Source organism: Centrocercus urophasianus, unplaced genomic scaffold (assembly GCF_019232065.1).
Source record: "Centrocercus urophasianus isolate 14NV4802_14NV808 unplaced genomic scaffold, USGS_Curo_1.0 seq_17, whole genome shotgun sequence".
NCBI lineage: Eukaryota > Metazoa > Chordata > Aves > Galliformes > Phasianidae > Centrocercus > Centrocercus urophasianus.
In genome coordinates this window covers 9,660,871-9,677,220 of record NW_024884722.1, presented here as the reverse complement: position 1 = coordinate 9,677,220, position 16,350 = coordinate 9,660,871, and the positions used below count along the sequence as shown (strand labels likewise).

Here is a 16,350-nt window from a genome sequence, read left to right as displayed (position 1 = left end):
CAATGTCTAAAAATAGCCTTATCTTTTCCACCTCAAGGACTATTTCAGCATGTGCAACTTGCAGTACAACAGTAATATATCCATAGTAATACTGAGTCTACCAAATGTCCCATAGTGGAATTTGTTTTTCTGGAACCTGCTGTGGGTTGTGGAAAAGGTCTGCAAGCATTTTGTGCTATCTAAAAATGGGAAAATAAGATATGGGAAGTGATTTGTCAAGTGTGCTGAAAGTTTTTTGTGTGCAATTGTGGGCAGAGCCATCTCTACTGACCTCTACCACAGTAAAGATTTTAATTAACTGTGAACATTTTTCTACTAATTTGCAGTTCTTAAGCCATGGGCCAAGAAGCACAAAGTGACTGGTCATGTGCTTGTAACCATCGTTTGTTTTTCAGCAGTTAAGTTATATTCCAATAAGCTAACATGCTGTACTTGCAACCTTTCTGCTGTTACCAGTACTTTTCCACAGTTGCTGTAGCTAGCTGTGAGATATTCTGTGATCAGGAACAACAGAGAACCTGGTTCAGCCAATTGTGAAAGAAATAAGATGGTGCCCAAGAGGATGTTTTTACTTTAAGACTGTCCATTGTATAAAAGAAACATAAAAATCACAAAACTGGACACTAGCATTTTTTTGAACAAGAATTTTTTTGAAATAGAAAACCATTTTTAGTCCTAGCCGAATTTCTCTGCTGGTGATTCCACACATTATGTTACTTCTTAATACATCCAAGAGAAGGTTTCAAAGCCATCCAGAATATCTTCCATTTTTCTGAAGAAATGCGCATACAGGAGCCTGGCTAATAAAAAGACAAAAAACATATGGGCAGGATGCTTAACTTGATCTGCAGGATCCCAAACTGGTTCCAAGAGCTGGCTCTCCTGTCCACAGATCTCATGTGCCCTTGATGCCAGTGATGGTAGGACCCTTCGTGGAAGGTGTCTGGTCTGTCTTTGCCACCCTGGGTGTGCTGTGTGATGTTTCCTCCACAACAGATGGAATGTATAGAGGAAATTTGGAAGAATCCAGGGCTGAACCATGCTGCAGCTAAGAGTGCCTCGGCACAAACTCTGAAACATGGGGGCACAACCAAATGGCATCCCTTCAACTTTCTTTTGTCTCCTGCCCCTGCCCCTTGCTGTGCATCTATTTAGTCACTCAAGAGCCACTCCCAGAGAGCTGGGACAAAACACTGAGCCAAAGCAGTATCATCAACATAGCTACAGACAGTGGAGAAGACAGAGGTATTTCCAGAGTGATTAATACTATTAGCACATGCTGAAGCTTAAGGCTTAACATAAGCTTTGAAGGAATGGATTTTGATGTAAAAAGTGAATAAATGAGACAACTGTCAGAATAATGAGTGCTGAACCAAATAAAGATCCTTAGCGTAGGAGATGCAAAGCCCTCCCTGCTGGCCTGTTTTCTCTGAAGCTGCTGGTACAATTCCCATTGCCCTTCAGGCTGGAGAAACAGCCTGGCAATGGTGTGTGGCACAAAGGTACCCAAATCAGCATGCAGCAAGGCTGTCTTCACAGATAACCAAGCACACCATATTTTAGCATGAGCACTGCACAGCCATGGAAGTACACCAGTAGCCCCATTTCCACTGGTGGTGCCTGCTGCCCTGCTCTGTGCAGACCTGGATGCTTACAAGAGAACCAATCTGAGGGTTTGTCCTCTGGATGAATTAATAGCAAGTCTCAAAGGGCACATCTCACTGGATCATCCTCTTGTAATCCCCACTGCGGAGTTCTCGATGCCATAATTGAAAACCTGCTTCTCATCTTTTGAAAGTTGGGTTTAACCTACCATGGGGAGCTCCCAGAAGGGCAGAGTTTTGCATGAACTGTTACATACAGGGATCAGGTTTAGTATCTCTCTGTTTTTCTTCTCTTGACACTCTGGTTTCACCAGAGAGCAGGCAAACAAAAGCTAGTAATAGCTGTACAATACATCTTCTTCCCCAATTCCCTTGTATTATCCCTAGATTTCCACACTATTTGTTTTGCTCAGTATATCAAATTGCATGGACAGCATTCAAAAATACGTCCTTTTCTTTCTTACACTAGACATTTGTAAGAGAGATGCTTCTAATAGATCCACCAACATGCGGTGGGTTTTGATGTATCTTTTTCTGTGTAGTAGCTAACTGAGCCTATACAGAGCCACATGATCCCCTTTCCCATCTCGCCTTATGGCCTCTGAGGAATGTTGCATTGGCTGCGAGGGAATTACTAGATCTTGGCAAGACATGCTAATATCCTCGCAAAGACTTGTCAGGGACCAAGACTTCAGCCTCCAACTATTTCCTCTGATAAAGCAGAGTATTCACAGCAGTTCATCAGTCTCGAATCAACAGTTTGACTTCGTCTGAGAGAAATGCAGGATCCACACAGAACTCTGCAAGCACAGCTGGTGCTGCCTGCCGGGCAGCAGGCTTTGCGGTAGAAATACAGTGTCAGATCCCACTGGAGTCATCAGAGGCCCAGGACACTTTAGTCTGGGCTTGGGAAAAAGAACACCCAGGTTGTGAATTATGGCAATACCTGCTGCATTCCGATTTGAAAGGAAATTCTTGTATCTGAAAGCTTGGCCTTATTTGCTTGGAGATGCAAATTCAGTGAAAGCATTTCCTCTTGAGAACCTGCTTGTGTTCACGCACAAAGTTTACAGCAGAGACAGAAATACAATCCCACTTCATGAATCTACTCTTTTTTTTTTTTTTTTTTAACACTGTGTTATCTTTTCATTAGCATTAGAAATTTCACCGATAACCCTTGACAACACCAGCATCATTTCTGTAGCTGGATCTAGGAAGCCAATTGCACAGCATGGAAAGTATTTTTGCTATCTTGTTTTGAACTACTGATAACAACATCATCAGTAAAGGGGCCACATTGTTCACTGAAAGGACAGGGAGGATTCCCTCCCATGCCCAGCCTGCAGCTGTCCCAGCGCTGTCCCCACAATGGGAAGGCAATGTCCCAGCTGCATGTCCTGTGGAGCAGGAGTAGCTTTCTGACAGCATCAGAGGCACAGCATTGCTGCCAGCAACAGAAGATGGATCATGAAACAAATTCTGCATGGAACAAACTCCACATGGGAAAAAGATGGCATTTGAACAGTTTCTAAGACAAGCATGGCAGCTGAAGTTGCCCTGAGCTCCCCTAGCTCCAGAGCATAGCACAAAGGAGACCAAGACCAAGCCTTCTGTACAAGAGCTGCACCCCCAGCCCCAGGTAGCAGAGGTGCTCCCGGAGGGTGAGAGCATCATCTGGTGTTCAGAAAGCACCCAGCCCAAGTTTCTTGGTGCCAGACCAGCCTAATCACACTCTGGTAGTGCAAAGGAAGTGAAACAGATGGTTCTTGTGCATGCATTCAACAGCTTTGAAAAGACACAAACTTGTAGAACACAGAGCAGAGCTGGCAGATCTGGAGCTGGTTTCACACCTGAGCATCAGGCAGGATGCTGGATGAGGATGCAGCAGCTTTGACAGAAGACCAGCTCCAACATTACCATCCTCATCTGCTTTAGTGTCATCTGAGCTTTCCGGTACCATTTTCCCAACAAGCACACACAAGCCTACCAAAGACTGAAGTCCTGAGAGCCTTCTGAGGAGCAGTAACTCAAACTGCAGTCTTGTACAGAGCCTTTTGGTGTCACCCAATTCATCTTTTTGACCTGAGGATCCAAGTCAAGAAGCCAGTCCAGCAGGTGCATGAGGATGTGCCCATCCCAGTGCACCATTTCTTTGGATATGTGCATCCCTAGTTAGGCTTGCGTTTAAATAACATTTCAGATGTGCTCAAATGTGGAGAAAAGCATCACAGCACAAGGACAGTGAGCCAGCTCCATCAGCCATGCACAACTGGATGTGTTCAAGCCAGCTGATGGGTAATCCTGTGTGTACACATCACAAATCCATAGCATAGCTTGCTGTCCTGCTTAGCAGAAGAGTGCTATTTCCTCTTGGGAAATCTCCTGATCAAAGACTATCCTCATACAGTAAATAATCAAACAAAATTGATGCATGTTTATGTATATATACACACAGTTCTCATGGATTTATGTGACGTTTTGCATATGCTAATGGCAGTCCAGATGAGGGTGTAGGAGCTGACGGGGAAGCTGCAGCTCCATTGAAACAATGGGAATTTTCTGGTGAACTTCAGTGTGACAGAGAAACTAATCTCAGAGGTCGTTTAAGACTTCTGAAGCCTGCTAATTATACATTAGCCAAATCTTATTACAAATAAGTAATAAGTATAGGCACGTTTGTTGCTTTTACTAATGACATTAATGTCTTTTTTGATGATTTGCAGAACTCCAGGGGACCAGATACTCAATTTGCACTGATGTATCTCCCACTCTCGGGAACTCTGTTGATGTTTGGTGTCTTTCCACCATCTATCTTGAGACAATCCGAGGTCTGTTTTCCGCACAGTGGTTTGAGCTTCCTCTTCTGCTGTACATTTACACAGATTTAGTACCTCTCTTAGATAATGGATCTGTGCTCTATTTTCTAGCGTACAAGTGACTGTACGTTATTCTCTAGTACATAAGTGATTGCACATAGAATTATTTATTACTGTTGTTAAGAGGGATTTGTGCTTTTCCTCCCCCGCAGTTGCCTTATCTCCCTTAGGGGAACAGCAGTGACACGGAAGCCTGCCGTGCAGATCCATTTGTCTTTCCCTGCAGAGTCCCAGAGAGTTCAGGCACCCCGGTCAAAACCCCTGAAGTTGCAGTTCACTGTGCGCCAGCAGCAGGGAACGAGCCAGACGTGGAGCTGGTTAAAACACGTTCTGCAAAATTATCCGGATTTGCCGGGCAAAGACAAGCGCGGGTTTTCCCCTTGCAACCATCCACATACCTCTGTGGTGGATCTGTTGGGAGTTTCCACCGCCTGTTTGCACAGAGCTGACTTTGGGTCCGCGCTGCCCGGCTCTGCTTCCTGTCTGAGAACAAGCTGAGACGGTCAGCAGAAACAACCTCACGTCCTTGCGGATGAAAACCATGGAACACAATTTGTCCCGCTAGGGAAATCACTGCTTTAAGCACATGAGTAATCCACTGACTTCATAGGAATAGCTCCGGATGGATTTTTTCAGCGTGCTCTCAGGGGCTGCAGCACATCATGGGTGAGTGCCAGGATGCTCAACTGGTCTGCTGCTGACCCATGCTGCCCACTGGGGTCTGGGCTGTCCCATGGGCACGCCTGGCCTCTGCTGTGCACCCCAGGGTTTCATCACTGACAAGCATCTGTTCCTAGCATTAGTATCCTCGGAAACATGCTCAGAAACTATAGATGAGGTCATTCCCCAGAGCCTGCTTAGGTATTTGGGGCCCTTCACGTGGAGAGGAGCTAAAATCTTACACTCAATTAATGGTTTTTAAAGTGAAAGTAGAGCTCTTTTTATAGTACATTTGGAGTCTGTTAATCTGGCACTGGTAAATGATTAACAATTTGTTTATCCTCATCATTAGAGATGGTGCAAACATATATTCTTCACTCTTACTTACTTACTTCAAAAGAGGCACTGGGATTAACAGCCACCTATGCAGAATCAGAATTGAACATTATTCATGAATTAATATTGTTTATTCACATTAACAAATCTGAGGCTGATTTCATCTCTGTGCTGTCCTTTCAAGCAATCCATCAAACAAAATAAGCAACAGCCCATCCCAAAGGCCCTGAGTTTGACTTTATGCTCAAAACTTCCAAACTTCAGCCCAGGAGATGATAGCACACACATCTCTATTGGTCTGTGCTTAGCACAAGAACTCCAGTGCAGAAAGACTGAGGGGGTGAGCTTTGTCCTACATTTGGAGATAACAAAGAAGTGGAAGCCTGCCCTGGAATCCATCACAGAAGCCCCCTGCAGAGCTCACCATGAAAGACCCAATATCTGGGCTGAGCTTTCCACCATTGCCCCCATCACCCCCTGGAGATGGCTTCTGGGCACAGCATTGCTAACCCCTGTTCAAACGACAGACACCTGAGTGCGGATGGTGCTGAGTTGATAAAGCTGGGTTTCTGGATGCAGAAGGATGTGCTTTGCTCCACGTGCATCATCAGAATCACAGATTAGAGATGTCTTTTGAAAAATGTGCTCTGAGCATGATTTTTTTCTTCCAAAAATAACTTGTATTTTGCTCATATTAAAAGAGGCAGGATGTTCTTTCCTGTCCTACAGCGATAAGGAGGAAATGAGAACTATGTTTTTTTTTAAATGTGATATGAGCTACTATTCTTCTGGACTAGTGCTGTGAATCTTGATTTTTTTTCCCCCCAGCAGTAGCATTTTATTCCCTACGGATCTCATTTTGCTTCATTCATGCCAGTGTTCTCCCAGCGAAGCTCTCTTTGATTTCAGCAGGATCCTTCCATATTTATACCTCTCAGATCCCAAGGCAGTATGGATTGAAAGGAGGCAACCAACTGATGGCAGTGAATGCTGAATGCCTCAAAGTCCCTTTCCAATGAGACAAAGTCAGTGGAGAGACACAAGTTGGGGGCAGAGAGCATTCCTTCCTGTCCTCTGCATTTAAAGGAAAGAGGCTGCGCTTTGGAGGAAATGTGAATGTAATGAACTGGACATTTGAGTCCCATTGTGCTGAGGTCTGACAGGAAACACTTGGGGTTCGATTCAGGAAAAAGTACAGAGTATTCCTTTATAATACTCTCATAACCCCAGCTATCCTGCAGCATTTCACTGCCCGTCTGTCTTTAATGTATATATTCTCACAGCCCACTCCAGAAGACCAGAAGGAAACCTGGTCACTGGGGAGTGGGGGAGGCATGGGAAGAAACTGTAGCGATGTTTCCAGCCAACAGTCATCCCAAGTGACAGCATAAAAGCAGCAGCTCTCTCCCTTTCCAGCCTAAGGGACCCCAGAACAGCTGCCCTTGCTGCTGGCCACCACAGTTTGCTATGGGAGGAGGGACACTGCCCCAACTTTAGGAGCTACAAACTGCCTCGAATCTTATGAAAGACCCGAACTGACCATGAAAGAAACCCCAAACTCCATGCAACCGAGAAGAGATGGATTGAGGGCATAATGCCCTTGATTGAAAAAGGAGGCACCCAGGAAATCTTGTGGTATATATATATATATGTATATTTAACTAGAGCTAAAGTAATTTGGCATGCACACCCCCTGAGCTGCTCCTAAAGCACAGCTGCAGGAGGAATTATCTAGCTCTTAGCCGAAGGAACTCCTTAAAAATGAAAAAATAATTAAAAAAAAAAAGATGTAGGCCATTAAAGTGCTAATAAAAAATGTTGATGAATCTCAGCGCAGTGCTCTGATTATCTCTCTGTGGGGAATGAAGAACTCATTAACATGAGCTCCGTGCCACTCCTTCCTCCTTTCTCAGAGTTTGGCATAAAGCAAGGAAACAAATGTTTGTGGTTTGGCCAAGTTTCTAATGAGTAGCTCTGCAAGGTCGCCTGATTAGACACATAGATTTTCAGAGGGCGAGAAGGCTGCGGCACCGTGCAAGTGGCAAAGCATGTCTGTGGGATCAGGCACCCAAAAAGGAAGCACTTTATCTGCTGTGTGTAATCTGCTGGTTGCTTTTTTGGGGATTATTTAGCTGAATGCAAGAAGAGTGCAGAAAGAGAGGGTTTAGTTGACACCACAAACAGGGAGCAACAGCACAAAGCCCAGAAAGAGTAACAGAGCACTAGCTCTTCCCAAAGACCCACACTCCAAAACTGCAATGCTACTGTAGCTTACTATGGGTTTGGTTTCACTCATTAAGGTCTGACCCAGCAGATTCATCCTGGCTGTTACCACCGTATCTAGCCATTGCTTTGCCCTGCAGCATGACGCTTCCTGTAGCAGCACCCAGGGCTCGTGGCAGCAATCCCTGCCCTACCTCACCCTGCAGCCTGCAGCACAGCCCTGCCTGATGGCATGGCCAAGCACCGCTCCAAGGAGGGAAATGAGCCTCCCAAACTAATGGGAAAAGGCTCTCCCATGCAGGAAAGTTTCTTCTTGGTCCTGCTTGTGAGCCAATTATGGACTGAATCATAAGGATTTGTCATCTCCATAAGCTTTTCAGGACTAAGTAATAGTGAAGCTCATCCACATGCCCAGGAGAAGAAAACTTGTCCTACAATAAACACATAAGAATGCATCTTTACATGTCTGAAAGCATTCTGCTGGGATAAGCACCAGTGCCTCTGAAATTCAAATTCCCAGGTGTGTGATCAATGTCATGCAGCACCTTAGCATTTAAACCAACCTCCCCAGACACCAGGTCTGTCCCCTGCTTCCACATCCTGTAATGACTTAATAAGCTTCATCTCAAAAGCAGTGAGATTTTTCCATTCCCAGTACCCCCACTGGATGTTGCCAACTCTCCTGTGATTTCCAGCTGAAATGTGTCAGCAGCCAGTTCCTGTCCCATTGTCCCCATGCCAGGGCTGTCCCCTGGCTGTGTGAGTGCTGAGAGCAGAGAGCAGGAGCCAAGGGAACTCCTGATCCAAGGACTTCCCTGTACTACTGCCTTCACTTTCCAAACCACAGCTAAATGGTCGTATTCCTTGGATTTTTTCAGGTTGAAAGTTTATCAAAACATGACACAACTGTATTTTTTTTTCCTAAAAGGAAGTAAAAAAGTGGGGGTAAACATGCCCTGCTATTTCCATGAGTGCTACACTGAATAAATATGAATGAGGAAGCCAAATGCTCCATCCTTCCCAGTGCACTCCACATGCAGGTATAGCTCCTCCTGTACCCAAGGGAAGCTTTCATTCCCTACAAGCACCAGATAGTTAGAGATCCTGTATTAAATAAAGGGACGAGCTGGAACAGCATCTGTTATCATTGGCCAGCACCTACAGGCTCCCAACATACTGCTCCAGCCAGGTGGGGCTGTCTGAGCGTTGGCTATCAATTTGCAAATTAAAGCACCCCAGGCTGCACAGTGCGGTGCCTGCAGACATTTTGTCTCCAAGGCCCTCTGCAGAGGGACCAGCATCTCAGGGATGTGGTGCATCATCATCATCAGAAATGACCCCGAGGAGCTCTCTGAATCATAGAATCACGAAGGTTGGAAAAGGCCATTAAGATCACCAAATCCAACACCATCCCACCCCCCCCGTCCACTAACCACGTCCCTCAGTACCACATCTCCATGGCTGAACACGTCCAGGGATGGTGACTCCCCCCCTCCCTGGGCAGCCTGTGCCAGTGCTTCACTGCTCTTTTGGAGAAGAAACTTTTCCCAGTATCCAACCTGGGCCATCCTGGCACAACCCGAGGACGTTTCCTCTCATGCTATCACGACAGTCAGCAGATCCCTGAGTTATGAGGTTTGCCCTGAAACATCTCAAAGCTGAGCTATGCGAGTAGCCTTACATCTGGTCACAAAAGGAACTTCTAAGCCTTCCAAGCACGTTTTAGGCAACTTTTGAGCCTTAAAATTAATTAAAAATACAATCACAGACTCTTTGCATGTAAAGCCGTATATCACCCCACGGTTCTGTACATCCCGACGGCTGCCCAGCACCGCCCGGATGCTGCCCAGCAAACCTCGAACCCGAGAAACCACCGACTTCGGGTGCAGAGCAGAACGGAGCCGACAGCAGCCGCAGAGCGCTGCGACCACAGAATGCCTCGCGGCCGCATAAAACGGAGAACAGAACTGGCCAAAAGCAGCCTCTGCATTTTCTGCACACATACACACACACACCCTGCCTCCCTTCCTCCGAGAGCCTTCCCCCATGCCTCATGCCTCCCCCATGCAGCTCCCCCCACCGCGAGTCCCACTCCATCGGCAGTGAGGGTGGCTGGGCAACAATGGAGGGCGGCGGGCGGGGCTTCGTCAGAACCACCTCCTCCTCCTTCTTTTTTTTCCTTTTCTTTTCTTTTTTTTTTTTTTTCAACCCCCCCTCCTCCTCACTCCCCCCTCCTTCTCCCTCTCCTCCTCCTCGCGGCCCCTCAAACTTGGCCGAGCGGCTCTGGGGGCAGGGCACGGCCGCGGGCAGATAGCAGCGGAGGGGAGGAGCCCAGGTGTCCCTTCCTGCCACATCGTTCCGCCCCCTCCTGCCCCCGGCCCTCCCCTCCGCCCCTCCCCGCCCACCGCGGTGCTGGGCTCCCGCGCCCGCCGCCGCCGGAGGGATGGAGTGAGGCGCGGGGCTCCGAGGTAACGCCGCGCGGCGCCGCTGCCTTTCGGGGTGGGGAGGGGAAAGCGGGAGCCGAGCCGCCGGGGCTGGGGCTCGGTAAAATGTCTCCCTGCTCAGCAGAGAATGGGGGGAGGCGGTGCGGGGCTGCCCCAAGATGTCCGCTCCCCCCGCCGCTTCTGGGGGGTGAAGTTTGCGGCCGCGCGGCCCGGCGTGCTGAGCGTGTGCATGCGTGTGTGTGCGTGTGTGTTTGTGAGTGCGCGCATCCCGGCTGCGGGCGCACGAAGGCTGCGGGGCTGCGTTGCGCGCAGCGGGAGCACTGCGCGGCCCGGCTCTGCCCCTGTTAACCCGGTGCGAGCGGTGACCCGACCGCCGTAACGCCGCGGAGCCGCCCGGCTCGGTCGCTGCGGAGTTGCGCCGTTTCCCGTCCGCGCTTCCCGAAGCTCCGCGCCGAGAGCCGGGGGTCGCTCCGTCCCTCCCCGGGTGCGGCGCCCCGCGGTCGGGGGGGGCTCTGCGGGGCCGCGCTGCCGCCCGCGGGCTCTCCGGGTGCTGCAATGCTGTCTTTTTGCCTCAGCGCCGATCTGAAATAGCGCGCGCCTCTGTGCAGAAATTGCTAATGCAGGGCGGTGTTGGAAGCGATTGTAACGATGGAGCGGCTTGGCGCTATCACGAGACGCGGCAGCCCATGCGAGGCTCAGAAAACGGCTTATAATTTATATCTTCCACGAGGGCTGGGCTTTGGAAATGTTCCGTCGCTTTCAGCTGCACCTTTGCCGTTTGCCAGGGATCCCATTCTCAAGCACACGCCGTCTTAGCACGGCGCTGCTCACCAGCAGCACCCCCAAAAGCTGTGGCCAACATCTGGCCCTCCTCTTCTCCACACTTTGCTCCTACAGCTTTGGGAACTGCTCCGTGTCCTGCGGTGCTCTATGTCTGTGTATGTTAGGAGAAAATTGGGTGTTTATGCCTTTAACTTCAGTGAGGAGGGTTACACAGGGCCTTGGGGAGTTTGCTCCCAGTTCCTGAGTTTGCAGACTGTTTTCTTCTCTTATATAAAAATTCAGAGTAAGTTTGGTAAGTGTGTCTATGAATTGGAGCTCGTTTCAGTCCAGCAGATTGGCAGCATCTGCATTACCAGCTGGCATGACTGCAGTGTGGCTCTGCTCAGCATTTGTACATTACAGGTGGGTTGAGCCCCTGTCTGCTGCTTTGTGTCCACCAGCACCCCCAGAGCACCTAGAGGGTGGTGGTGTGATCCTAAGCAGAGGGAAGAGTGTAAGGTTGTGCCTCAGCTGGGTGGAGCTCATCAGTGGGGGAGCTGAGTTATAAAATCAATAGGTAAAATAAATACCAAAAAATGATTGCCAGAAGGTTATAAAAGACTCCATGTTTATATTTGCTGAATGACTCTCAGGCAGGACAAGTTGTTGCTGCAATCGGCTTTGGTACCAGAAGAGTGAAGTTGTGACCCCAGACTCCAGGCTTTGCTGAGATTGAGGAGATTTTGGGTTGTACAGATGCCTCCTGTGCTGGGCCTGGTGTATGGGGAGGGCACAGGGTCCAGGAGCCTCCCTGTTCCCCTGTAGGGTTGGTGGGTGCTCTGTGAGTAAGAAGTGTGTGAGCTCCTGAACTCTGTGCACACTCACTACTAGTGGATACCAGTTATAGCTTTACAAGCTTTTGCATTCTCAGGTTCTCAGGATTTCGTGTTGTGTTTTAGAATAAGACATTGCTGATATTTAGTTTTCACTGGGGGAATGTGAAACCTGAAGTGGGGAGGGACTGAGGGTTCTCGGTGTCAGGATCAGTGCATGCACTGATGGCTGAGCAGTCCTTCATTCTTGGCCAATAGATGGAGTGCTGCTGTGCTCCAGGATCTCTGGGGGTGCAGTGATGCCTTGGCTAAATTGCTTATTATGCTCCGCTCTTGCCCGAGGATTGACACAGCTGGTCTTCTATTTAAGAAAAGGATGATTTTGGGGGTGATGCATCTGTGGTGCTTGTGGAGTGGCTGGGATCCATTGGAGCCAGGCAAGTGGTGTGGGCTTACTGATGGTGGGATGGAGTGAGCTGGATCCTGACTCTGCTGGGCTCATTTCCACTGCATGTACTGCTGGAAGTGAGTGTGGGGCCACCTTGTTACGATTCTTGCTGCAGGTCTCATCCTTCCCAGCCTGTTTCGCAGGGATGGCATTGGAATTAGGGTGCTTAAAAAAAATTGGCATAGGGAACAACCTATGTGACCTTGAGCTGATACACAAAGTTGCCTTTGCTAGCTTAAACATGAGGAAAAAAAACTGTTTCTTTAAGAAATATCCTGTAACTGTAGTGGCCATAGCAACGTCAAGCTGTTATTTCTCTTGTAAGTCAATTTTGCAATCTCTGAGTGTCGTTGTTTCAAAAATGGAGTAGGTCGGTATTTTGGTATTGACTCAGAAGAATGTAATCTATATTATTTAGCGGCATTGCTTGCTGTTACATCACAGGCTTCTCTGCAAGCTCTGCTCTGAAATGCGGGTTGTCGTATTGGGAGAAGAGGTAGTGTTGCTTTTGGTGGTGGTTCTCAGCAGGCAGTGTCTTCATGCAGCATTTTCTTGGTGCGTGAAGATGGATTAAAATCTTTTTGACTCATAAGGAACATGTTCATGTTCAAGTTAGAGGCAAGCAGATCTATTTCCTATGTTAACTTTGAGGCCGACAGCATGGGGAAGCACTTCTGTGATGCACAACGATTTCTGTTACCTTGCACAAATGAGAATTCGAGATCTTTCTTTTGAAGTCATGACAAATGTAGTTGTATGGTGGATAGTTCTTGATTAATATTAAGACAAATCAATTTTGAATTACATCAATAAATTTGGTCAGGTATGAAAGTGTCTTCGATTACAGCTTTCTTTTAACCCAGACTACAGTGGGGAGGTTTGTCACTTAAAATAATCACTAAACTGGAAAATATTTTGCGAATAAGTCGGGATTTCCTTGGGATTCTTTAACAATCTTCTGAAATAAAGCCCCTTAATTTGAGGGTGATGGTGTTTTCCTCTGTTTCATTTTACCCTGCATCTTCACAGTTCAGTCTATGTGATGTAGGTAACTGCTTTACCAAGACTCTGGGAACATCTAAGATTCCTTATCATATTTAATGTCATTCAAATGGTAGTAGTGTAAACTCTGCTTTACAGGGATGCAATCAGCTGGAACAAAGAGCAAAATATGGCACCATTATAGTAGCCTCTTTCACTGTTCCAGTCTTCACCTATTCTGATCTTGGCTGGGAAAAAACTCTTTTCTTGCCTTGTGTTGTTTAACATGTTAAATTCCTGGGGACTTCAGAGCAGCAGGGAACTTCTGGATGAGCTGGCAGGCTGAGGGCAAGGTCAGTAAATGGGCAAGCAGCTCCATGGCTCCTCACTTTGCCTTCGCTTGACCTGCAGCAGTGAGCAATTGGTAGAATGCCCTTCCCCTTTTGCAGTCAGCATGCACTGTAGGTCCTTCTCCAATTGAGGTATTGCATTTAAGCAGCTGTCAGATTGCAGTTTGCTGCTTCTCTTCCTGTCAGTGTGCTGCCTTGCATGAGTCCTCAGCACAGCATGGTGGTTATGGCTGGAGCTTCAGCTGAATGCTGGACTGCGTTGGCCAAAGCGAGAGGGTTCTGTTGAATTACTGTGAAAACTTGTGTTTGTCATCTTAATTTACATGTGCAGTAATTCATCTTAAGGCTCTTTTTATTGTTGCATATGCTTAATTGTATTATCACAGAATCATAGGATGGTTTAGGTTAGGATGGACTTCTAGAGGTCGTCTGCTCAAGCGTGGCCACTAGGAGCAAGTTGCCTAGGAGAGCAGTACATTTATTATTGTTGTTGTTGTTGTAGAAAATAGGTAAAGTTATGCATGTCACCTGTGGCTATTACACAGGGCATGACATTCTTCAAAAGTCCACCAGATCTGTATCTTCATGTGTTTGCAGGCTTGTGGTCAGCATCAGGTCTGACTGCAAGATGCATGGCACCAGCAAAGCCTTCCTGTGCTGGATGGTAAATACGGGGCGAAACAGAAGGCCTTGCTTATTGGATAAAGTTCTCTTTACTTGTGCTAATGCATTAAAAACAATAAAAACAAAATAGAACTCAAAGTATTTATATTTTCCCCTCCAACCATAGACTCGCTTGAGATGAAGAAAGACTTTTATTTTGTCAGTTCTAGAAGCCTTGACCTAAGCCTGTAGAAACCATTCGGTGCTGATGCTGATTGTGTGGCTGAAATAAACAAATTTTAGATCAATGGGAATTATAACATCTCCTGTGAAGACGTGTATGCTGGGGGCTTTCACTTTCTCCAGTTCTTTTTCTGCTGCTGGGATTGGTCTCAGCTCCAGTCCCAGTGCTTCCCCCATTCCTCTGCAGATCCCAAGCAAAAGACAACCACAGGTCCAAGTCTTTGGGTGAAGTCTGTCAGCCAACCTCCTGCTTTGCTCTCCTCTAAACACGGGCTGGGTGAGCACAGCCTGCAGGCTGCCTTCGAGGCCAGGAGTCAATGCCTCAGCCTTTCAGAAAGTGCCCAGTTCAGATGCATGCCTTGGGAATGAACAGCAACAACTCACCCACGTTTTAGTCTTTATAAATTTATAAACAAAAAACTCTATGCTTAAAGATTCATTAAGGTCACAGAGTCAAGTATTTGAAAGTTAGATAGTGCATTCCAAAGAAAATATCCTGGATTTAAACATGAAAATTAAACTATAGCATTGGAAAGCATACTCATGAGCCCTCATATCAGAAAGAGTAGGAGTTTTGTCTCAGACACTGTACATCTAGCAGATACTTGGCAGAGGCAACCTTCAGCCTGAAAGAAAAAATATGGAAAAAAAATAAGCTGAAATTTGAAATTGGAAATGGACTTCAGAGGTGGAAAGAGTGGATGATAGCAGGTGGTGCATCTAGTTCTGTGTGGGGCTGAGCAGTGACACCCCATTGGTGATATGGTGACAACCTGTGGTTTTTCCAGCACAAATGCACAGCCATTTCCATGAGAACTTATGAATTGCGTGGTCACTTCTCCAGAATCCTAGACAATTCTAAAACAGGAGTGAGACATGATTTAAGCCAGTTTGTTGGTGTACTATCAATACAGTAAACATTGCTATGCGCAGGACAAACTGCTACTTTTACAATCCAAACCAAAGTATCTAATTGCTAGAACATTCAAATTTCTCTTTGAGATTTCATGACATAGTACTCTAAAGAGCGAAAAATGATGTATTCTCTCATGATTTTTTTTTTTTCCAGATGTATTTATTTGCAATTTCTGTGGTATTTGTGAAATTTAGGGTGCAAGAAGCTGATTTGTGTATCAGATTCACAGCCGTCACTCCTTAGTTAACTGAACACAGCATCAGCCCTTGTGATATAGTATTTCTGCCGTAATAAATGAATAACCAGTCAAGTATTTCTCTTATCATGATCAAATTGTGGCAGTGCCCAGAGGCTCATCATCATGTTTCAGATCTTTATTGCATATGAAGTATTGTGCTAAATATTCATTTGAGGAGTCTTAAGTCTTTGTAATGTTCATGGTTAGCCTATGGAATTTTGGCTGCTTGCTTTAAATGCATGCTTGTCTAAAGATATATACAAAGACAAAACTCTTCTTCAAGAGATTCTAAATATATATATTTTTTTTTTCTGGCCCAACTGCTGGGCAAGAAGGCAAAAAGCTGAGATGTTTATGGTCTACAACTCATTCAGTAAATGGAAGTTTTCTCCTAGGGCAAACTGCATTTTCATTCCAGGAGCTTTGTAGTTTGCTTATTCCTAAAATTCTCCAAGTTACAAAAGGATCTGCGTATACATGATTGTTTGGGTTTTGTTTTTCCATTCCCATGAATGGACGTAATAGTGAATACAAATTAGATTTCTTGTAAGCATGCTGATTGTTATAGGTTGAATATTCAGAGCTGTGTAGCTGGCTTGGCATTCAGGCACACGTATGTGCTCAGTGTTAAGTGGCTGAGGACTGCAGGGACACAGCTGGGGCACCCGACAGACCCCACTTACTGCGTCTGTATGGCTTGGAATGGAGCACTCCATCTTCTAAGGCAAAGTGTCCGAGGTGGATCTTTCAATAAAATTTTCATAAATATTTTCATTGTGAAGGCTTAACCCCCGGTGGCTGAGGAGGAGAAAGGAAGTTGTGAGACATGTTTC

General features: G+C 46.5%; 1 protein-coding gene across 3 annotated transcripts in view; it reads left to right on the top strand.

The window, feature by feature from the left end:
• Window positions 1-10,089: 10,089 nt before the first annotated feature.
• ADD3 (adducin 3) overlaps window positions 10,090-16,350 on the top strand; it is a 90,645-nt gene continuing 84,384 nt past the window's right edge. For 2 of the 3 annotated variants that reach the window (XM_042818193.1, XM_042818190.1), the window contains exon 1: window positions 10,090-10,167. The gene's annotated coding sequence lies outside the window, so the exon portion shown is untranslated. The remainder of the gene's footprint in view (window positions 10,168-16,350) is intronic. The other variant, XM_042818192.1, reaches the window with a different exon arrangement.